The following is a 10,474-nucleotide window of genomic DNA, read 5'->3' on the forward strand; positions in this document are numbered from 1 at the left end:
CATTCCAGTCCCGATCCTTTCCCCGGAGCATCTTAGCGTATCACTTGGCTACGGTCCGGGACTATCAGACCTAGACCGAGTAGAGGACAATCTTCGAATGAAGAGACATCAGATACATGCTCCACAATTAGCTCTGATAACACTGTATCTAGTATGGGGTGATATCAAGAAGCATTCATGATCACTACTGAGCAGATGGCTCAGCTCCTTCAAGAAACCTTGGCTAAACAGAAAGAGGATTTCAAAATCGAGATGGAGATGGCCGTACAACGAGTCAAGGATTTACATGCCCAGTAGATCCAAGAGTTATCAAATCAATGCAATGAATCTAGTCGTCGCCACACTACCAATCAGGTAGATAGCGACTCAGAAGTGGTGGAGAATACCAATGCCAATACCCCTACTGATGATAAAAATGGTAGGGATGACTCCAACACTAGGGGTGGCCCCACCATTCCTCCTCAAAGTCGCCTGAAGAAAGATGTAGGCGAAGATCTAAAAATGAAGGACCTTGAGAGCAAGATCAACGCTTTGATGTTTGCTCAAGACCGTATCCTTATCTGAGGGAGTGGGAGTCGATTCCGTATTTGGCGAAGTTCAACCTGATTAACTTCACGCCGTTCGACGGAAGGGGTTCGCCAACTCAACACTTGATTTACTTCAAGTCCCACCTAGGCGTCATTTCAGGCAATGAACCTCTGATGGTACGATCATTCGTTGGGACCCTTCGCGCGGCCGCCTTTGACTGGTACCACCGTCTCAAGATAGAGAGTATCAATAGCTAGGATGATATGGAGAGCATGTTTCTCACCGATTTCTTTGATGAATACACTAAGGTGTCAATCGGAACATTGTTTGATGAGAAGCAAAAGGATGGAGAATCGGTCAAGAACTTCATCAATCATTTTCGGAATAAGGCAATGAACTACCGAGATCTAGTTATAAAGGAATTCATCCTCCAAACATGTCACGATAATCTTTCCTTGGACGTGTTGTAAGCTATGGGCGTAGCACCATCCAATACTTGGAAAGAGTTGAAGGTGTGCGGGGAGCAAGCCGAACGATTCCTTAAAAGGTGTAAATATTGAAGTTTATTACGTAGAGAGTTTTAGACTAACCTATTGTTTGTTTAAATGTAGACAATGAAGTTTATTACGTAGAGAGTGTTTAGTCCAATTTACTACAACAATGATTATTACAAAGACCAATTTAGTCCAATTTAGTAAAACGTTTTATAAGATATTAAGATAAATTAATAATTATACTTAATATACAGATGAGACAAGTTCCAGACAAGTCGTGGATTGATATTCCTATTATGAAAAGAAGAGCGGGAGGTGACAGTCGATATTGTGAAGGATGGGAAGAGTTCCTTGAGTATGCGTATGCGAATCCGAGGAAGTTAGAAAACGATTTGTTGTTTTGTCCATGTAGTTTTTGCAAAAACATGGGTTTGGTGGATAGAGTTACTATACAAAAACACATAGAAAGATGGGGATTTGATAAAAAGTATAAATATTGGAGATTTCACGGAGAAGACAACGATATTGAACCAGCTGACGGAAATATAAATCTAAGAATAGACGATACACATGCAATGTTCAATGATATTACTGCAGTTACAGAAGTTGCAGAGGTTCCGGAGGTTCTTGAAGTTCCTGAAGATGCAGAAGGTGTCGGAAATGTTATTGATGTGCGTGATACCGATAGCTTTAAAAGTTTAATGAAGTTATTAGAAGATGACGAAAAGGATCTGTATGCCGGTTGCTCAGAGTATAGTAGATTGTCGTTTATTCTTCAACTGATGCGTATTAAGACCCTCAGTGTAATGCATTCATATCTGCTTAATTATTCATTCATGTTCTTTCTAAAACATTATTCTTTATAATGTTACATTGTAAACGGTAAGCTAAATTTAGCTTGGAGGCTTCTGTCAAGTAAATCATGGATGTCTTTGCGTTAATGAAATTCTATAGGGTAAGTCGAAAACGCTAACCTTGTCTCGCTATAGCATGTCGCCATCTTGCATCCATCCATTGAATCTTATTCCATTGTAGGTTGATCCTTTTGCCAATGGTTTAAAAAAAGAAAACGGATTCCAAGTCAAGTATGCAATTAGCATGGATTACGCCATATGTATTGATCTGAGAGAATTGTTATAGCAATTTAGGTTATCAAGCATTTTCATTTAAGTTGGGTTGGAGTAATTTTTTTTTTCCCGAGTGAGTTTATTCCACAAAGTATACCCTGCATTTTAAGGAACATTTATGTTTATCCTTGTTAGCTTATCTTATGATAGAATGAGATAACTGTAACATCTAAAGTCAAAATGTTGAGTTATTAAGGAGCGGGTGATGCTTGTTCAACAGCTTCTTTTATAGAATAATTATTGTGCTAGTTGTCAACGAGTATGATTAACAGTATCTCCCTTGTCATGTAGAAAGGAATATAAATCCTATATAATATCTTAGTTATAAAGATCAGATTTCATGTTTGTGGTGGTCCCCTCCTATTTAGCTAAATATGTTTGTGGCACAATGCCTACCTTATACCGTTATTTTCTAATACCTTCAGCATGTATAATTAACTTCCTCAAATTGCAATCATGGCAACATAGACTTGTTAGAATTATTACAGTTTACAAGCAATCATTTTAGATCTGAACAAAGATCTTTCTTTTTAAATTATAATTGAGTGATAAAATGAGTTGCTTCGGCAAAAGATAAAGTATGTTACCAATTATAATTGAACGATTGTTGAATTAACGTTAAATATTTAAGCACACATCATTTGTAATATTAGATTTTTCTTCTCAATCAGTGTACTATTTCAGACATTTTAGGAAGTGATAGCAAAGTAATTAATTATCCATCAAGTACTTTTTGACATTTCATGGAACGCTTGATGTTTTTGCTGAATTAAGTGATAACTTCATCATCAGCGGCCATTAAGGGCTCTACAAACTTAATTTCATATTTGCATCATAAACTTATGGATATGCATGTAAGTATAAACTTAATTTCATATTTGCACACATGTATTTCTAATTAGAATTCCTAATTTATTTATTTCTATTGCTATATGTTATTTAGGAGGCGCTTGAAGCTTCACAAGACTTTGTCTCGTCCCAGTCTCAGAGCATAGAGAACACTCCTACAGATCCTAATCACATGACTAGAGAGCAATGGAGGGAAATTATTGATGGAGTTTATGTGTGACGCCCCTGGGTTCACATAAGGCTGCAGTCCAAGGTGAAACCAGAGATGTCAAACCTTTCATGCACCCACACTGTGCATAAACATATTTCACCAATAACAGTAATATCCTCTAGTAGAACCAAATAGAAGTGCAGGTACAAACAGGCAAAATAAAGGGAATAAATGTAATAGACATGATATAGAAGATATATCTCATAAATGAAAAGAATCATGTCTCAACTATAATACATCTGATATCTGAATAATAAAAATGTCTCAACATGAATCAATTAAAAATCGTACTAAGGCACACTGTCTTTACAATATGAATACGAAACTCTAATGTCTGGATAAAACTCAAAACTACAGTGGAGTTTTTACAAATAAAAATACGCGACGGCGACTATGCCAGAACTCCGTCACCCTGCGGCTCTCCGAAACTCTGAACTATCTGAAAAGTAATTTAAAAAAAAGAACAACAACAAGAGTGTCAGAGCACTACAGCAAGATTACCTCTATCCATCCCCAGGGGAAGGGCTACTAGATGGAGTGAAGGCTCTATCTATTAAGCATAGTCTATCTAGATTTATTTTTCCCTATCTAAGTAGGATTAACATTTAGAAACCTACAACACGAGACGTAGTACGTCGAGCGAAATAATTCGAACAAGAAAACCCTCATGTATATACCATAAGTCTCAAATTATAGATATCTAAACATTAATACTGAACTAAGAAAAGACATTCTAATAAAACCAATAATTTGAAATCCATAACACGAGACTGGTACGTCGAGCGAAATAATCCAAACAAGGAAACCCTCATATATATACCATAAGTCTTAAGTTGTGAATCTCTAATCATTGATCCCAACTAAGAAGTAAAGAAGATAGTAAAAAAAATAAGATATCAACACATCGTATTTATAATATCTTCCACTATCACTGTAGAGATAGAATAAAATACCAACATATAATTTTGTATACTTTCAAAAGTAACGTATCTCAGTCATATAGTTCAATGATAGGTCGTATTCATAATCGTATCTGTCATATTTAGGCTATCAAGTAATTGTCTCAGTGTAACGGACTACCCTGTAGGTATCCTGAACTGTGTACACGGCTCATTAGTCTCATCGCTATCTCAGTGCGTAACATGAGTGCGGGACGGACTACCAAATAGGCATCCTAGAAATACAGCTCACGAGCCTCCTCTCACCCTAGTGCGGGACAGAAGGCTAGATCAATCATCCTAAAATCCAACTTAATGGCCTGTACATGTGGAATATCGACGCACTACCTCATGAAGTACTGAACTGAGCTCATCAACGATATCCACCTCATGTAAATCTTTGTATCTCTGGTATGTTGACGCACTATCCCATATAGTACTGAGCTGTGCTCATCAACAATATTCACCTCATGTATAAACCGTGTATATCTGGTATGTCAACGTATTATCCCATATAATACTAAGCTGTGCTCATCAACGACATCCAACATGTATATGAACGATATATAATTCAAGTATGATCAAATCAAAATTTATCATAATTCCCTTGGGATTCTTAAATGTATAACATAGCATATTCATTACTATACGTGTAACATCAAGCGGATCAAAACTCCGCGAACGCACTTCAAAACGGCGCAACACAGCTCCACAAAACGAGCAGGAAAAACAGACGGGACATCTGTTACTAAAACAATCATATCTTTCTTTAGAAAAACTATTTCTACAAATGGTTTTCTGTTTTGAAAACTAGATTCACACATATTTCAAATGACATAAGTTTGGTTTAGTTTGGAGTTCATTTGTTATCCCAAATTTCTAGTTAAATATTTTATATGTGCAGCCGTTTTTCTGCAGGACATGTTATCAGTAAACATAACATATCTTTCTCTATACAAAGTTTTTTTAAGAATGGTTTTCTGTTTTAAAATCTAGATATATATAACTTTCATTTAAAACTAGTTTGGTTAAATTTGAAGTTTGTTTGATATCTTAAACTTTCAATTAAAGATTATACAAGTGCTACAGTTTTCTGCAGAAAAACATATATATAGTACATCACTTAAATTTCTCATATATGAATAAAATTATGAAAAACCCTAATGATCATGATCATGATACTATCATAAACAGTAAGAAAAGATTATTTATCTAGCATTTGTTTTAAGGTTTACTATTAAAAATCTGACTTTTAACACCTTAGGTTAAGATTAAAGCATGAAAACACATATTCAACATCATATTAATCATCTACACTAGTTATTTAACTATGGGGATATGTTTGAATGAAGATAATCTTACCTCAAATGTCGTTCTAAGTCTCTGAGATAAACAACAAGCATTCCATAAGCACAAACCACCCGTTCTCCCTCGTCACACGTCGATGATCTCGCCCTCGTGTCGGTATTTTGCTTTACAAAGCTCTCCAAACTCATAAGAATAAGATCTAGGGTTTTTAAGGGGAGAGGGTTGCTTCTAGGGTTCATAGATATGATAAAAGAAGTGAATTTTCATAAAAAACATAGGTATTTATAGAGGCAAATCCGAAACAAACCTGTTTGACCCGAACCAGGAAACCTAGTCTGACTAGAAAAATAACCTTCGGTATTTTGGCAATAACTTTCTTGTAGAGGTTAATAATATATTACCATAAATCTTCAGATATAAAACATTTAAATATCTATACTTAACACTCTAAAATGCGAACATTCCCACTTAACCCCTAACTAAACGAAACTAGTACGTCGGGCGAAAAATCCAAACAAAGAACCCCCCATATATATACCATGTGTTCCGAATGATTAAACTAGTACGTCGGGCGAAAAATCCAAACAAAGAACCCCCCATATATATACCATGTGTTCCGAATGATTAGAAGTTAAGTGTTAACACCTCATTCTAGTATATACCATGTGTTCCGAATGATTAGAAGTTAAGTGTTAACACCTCATTCTAGTGTTAAATATAAATATTACCATATGGGTAATCATGAACACCAATCAAAATCAATCAACTTACCTGTTCAAACAGGTGCAGGTAGTCGCGATGCATAACATCTTCGCGCTCCCAAGAATCTTCCTCGATATCTATATTTAACTATCTAGAATACAAATACTCCCACTTAACCCCTAACTAAGAGGAACAAGTATGTCAGGTGAAAAATCCAAACAAGGAACCCCCATATATATACCATATGTTTTGAATAATTAGGAGCTAAGTGCTAATACCACCATTATAGCGTTAAATATAAATATGAGCATATAGATAATCATAAACATAGACAAATCATATCCAAACAATTTACTTGCTCAAATAAGTGTAAGTAAATAGATGCAAGTCATCGTGATGCATATACTTATCGCGCCCCAAGAAACTTTCTCAGCTCCTTTCTAATTCCATTGAACTTTAACTAAAGATATCACTTTGTTTCTAAGTCTCTTGTCCTCATTGACAAGAATACACACATGAATTGCAATAATAGTTATATCATCAAGAATCTCAACCTCTGGCATGTCTAACATTCGCTGCTGCTCCTCGTCACGTAGATGCTTCTTAAGTATCAAAACATGGAAGATATTGTGTATACTCGACATCGATGCTGGAAGATTTAGCCGATATGAAACAGCTCCAAAGCGCTCCACTCTCCCGAATGGACCAATATACCTTAGGGAAAGTTTCCCCCGTCTACCAAATCGCTGAACTCCCTTCATTGGTGATATTTTCAATAATACATAGTCCCCAACCTGGAACTCTAATGGTCGTCATTTCTGATCTTCATAACTCTTCTGACGCCTCTGAACTGAAAAATACGCTCCCGAATTATTATTACTTTTCAATAGTCTGTCTCACTAACTCCGGTCTAAACAATAGGTTGTCCTCTGGTTCTGCTCAGCAACTAGGCGATCTACAAGGCCTCCCGAACAACGCCTCATACGATGCTATACCAATTGTTACTTGGTAACTCTTGTTATAAGCGAATTCAATCAATGGGATGTGGTCCTCCCAACTGCCCTGGAAATCTATAACACAAGCCCGCAACATATCCTCCAACCCTTAATTGACCCTCTCTATTTGTCCATCTGTTTGTGGGTGAAACCCATAAGAATACGACAACTGGCTATCGGAAGAATTTTGGAAGCTCCTCCAAAAGTGCGAAGTAAAAACTGAGCCTCGGTTAGATACAATCTTCTCTGGAACCCCATGAAATTTTACTTTCTCCTGGATGAATATCCTCGCATAAGTGTCTGGTCTAAAATCAAACTGGCTGAGGGTGTAAAGATCTCGGTACAACGAGCATCTCAAAGTTAAAATCCGATGTCGACGCTTCCTGCTCAATGCGTTTGCCACAATGTTTGCCTTCCCCGGATGATACTGAATCGCGAACTCATAATCATTAATAAACTCAACCCATCATCACTGTCTTTGATTTAGTTCCTTCTGAGAAAAAGATATTTCAAGCTCTGGTGATCCGAAAAAAATATCTCGAATTGCATTCCATATGAGTAATGTCTCCATGTTTTCAGTGCGAAGACCATTACTGCTAGATCCAAGTCGTGTGTGGGATTGTTCTGCTCATGCGTCCTTAACTATCGTGAAATATATTCTACTACTCTCTGGGTCTGTATCAAAATACCCCTAGACCCGATAATGGTGCATTTGTGTAAACGACAAAGGTCTTATCACTGCTAAGAAACTTAGTCTTCAAAGTCTTAAAGGCCTCTTGGCACTTCGTGCCCCAAACAAACTGTACACCCTCATTTGTAAAATGTGTAAGCGGCGTCGCAAATCTTCGAGAAGTCCTGCATGAACTTTCTATAATAGCCTGCTAATCTCAGGAAACTACGAATATCTGTAGCTGTTTTTGGCGGTTCCTAATCTAGTATGGCCTCCACCTTAGCTGGGTCTATTGCAATACCCTCCTGGCTAATAACATGGCTCAAAAATCTGACTTCAGAAAGCCAAAACTCGTACTTGCTGAACTTAGCGTACAACTAATACTCCCGCAATGTCTGCAATGCCAAACGAAAATGCTGCTCATGCTCTGCCTCCAATCTCGAATATATAAGGATGTCATCAACAAAAATGATCACGAATTGGTCCAAGTATGGACGGAAAACCTGGTTCATCAAATCTATGAATACACCGAGTGCATTGGTCAGCCCAAATGACATAACGAGGAACTCAAAAGACCTATATCGAGTCAGAAAGGCGGTCTTGGAAATATCCTGTTGGCCTTCTTGTTTTGATAATGATTTACAAACAATTTACATCTAATATTGTTTGTTTAGTATTTGTATTTTATATTTATTCTAGGCAAACAATATGTTGGAGGATGGATGCAATAGAGCTTCAACGATCATATCCAATGGAGGTTGGCGGAATAGTGGAGTGAAGCAATGTACATTCAAGTTAAAGATACAAGTTCAAGCTTCTTCCGTTAAATATACATATACATCAGTTTAATCTTGATCTTCAAATGCTGATTTCAAAAGTTTCATAATTTTTAGAATTTATTTGATATTTTTAAACAGGGTTTTAAAATCAGCATTTCACTTTTAAACCTGAAATACTTTATATCAGTTTATGGTAGACCACCACGGTCGACCGCGCCTGTGTCTTTTGCTGAGTGGGCTAGAGAAACTCTCGCGGTCGATCGCCACGGTCGACCGTCAGCTCGAAAATTCCCACGGTCGACCGTCAGCTGCGTAAGTCTCTGGAAGTTTTCTGAGTTTCAAAGCTGGCTCGCGGTCGACCGTGAGTTTTCCACGGTCGACCGTCGTTCACCCCAACAGCTCTTTTTGTATAGATTTATATTCCTGATTTTCTAGGATTTTTGTTGTTTTGTTTGGGGTGTTGGCTGTTGGTCTCTTCCTATAAAAACCCCTCAACCCCTTTTCTACCAACAAAATAATTAGAGAAAGTTTCAAACAAGTTTAAGAGGGTTTTACAGTTTGTTTAGTTTGTTTTTTTGGGGTTTTCTTTTACAAAGAGGAGCTTGCATCATCTGTTGAGGAGTTCATCTAATCAGAATCGCTTACTACACAAGAGTTATCCTCTTGTGGCCGTGTGTATGATGCTCCACATGAACTTGAAGAAGAATCCTCCAAAGATTGTCGGATTGCCTCCAAGTCCCCTTGATGTGCTTCAATAAATTTTTAAAGTTTGTAAGCACTATCAAAATGAACAAATTTGTTAGAAAAGGATGAGTCAAAAGCATTATGCAAAAATTCTAACAAAAACTTGTTCATTGAAAATATTTTCTTATCATGATTGCTCCACTTGGATTTCTCCAATGTGGGCACAATATAAGCATAATCAATAACTTTTCATAAGTTAATATTTCTAGATTCAACAAATATTTTAAATTTTGAGCACCATTGAGCATAGGAGAAATTTCTAAATTTTGGGGCAATATTTGGATCATAGCCTAAACAAAATATATTTATATTCATGATATATATGTGAATATATGTAAGCAAGACAAATGCAATCATAACTAGATTAGCACAAGTAAGATAACTTGGATCTTTAACTCAAGGCGATTAGTCCTTAAATCAAAGAGCACCAAACTCTGATACCAATTGTTGGACCCTAGAGGGGTGTGATTAGGGTCTTATGCTAATCTAATCCGATTAAATGCTAGTTAAAATTACTTAACAAGTTATCCTAGCAAGTATAAAATACAACAAGATATGTAAGCTAGGATAAGCAATATGAACAACAAAATATATCCTATCAAGCAATATGAACAACAAAATATATCCTATATGATAAAAATATATGCAAGGATATATAAACTAACACAATGGTGAAATAAACAATGATAAAAATATATGCAAGGATATATAAACTAACACAATGGTGAAATAAACAATCTACAAAAGTGATAGGACAATATGAAGAGTAATACACAAAGGCGATATAAGATATGAATACAAGAATAAGAACGCCAATGCAATCACAAACAAAATGATATGATCACGGAGTTCGGTTTAACCACTTGACCTACGTCTCCGCTCCTTACCTCGAGGAGATCTTCACTATCACAACCGGGTTTTCTACGTTCACCCGAATAATATTTACACCACACAATACGGTTTTCTAGTTTACCGAAAACTCTACAACTAACACACTCTTGCAATCCCACTCTACACCCTCTCAAGTGTTGAACTAGACGTGTCTCCCTCAAGTGCTCGGATACAACCTCTCTCTAGGTTCATCAACCGACACCACTCCTCTTGGGACGATCCCTGACTCTCGCCACAC

The sequence above is a fragment of the Asparagus officinalis genome, chromosome 10, assembly GCF_001876935.1.
Source record: "Asparagus officinalis chromosome 10, Aspof.V1, whole genome shotgun sequence".
Taxonomy (NCBI): domain Eukaryota; kingdom Viridiplantae; phylum Streptophyta; class Magnoliopsida; order Asparagales; family Asparagaceae; genus Asparagus; species Asparagus officinalis.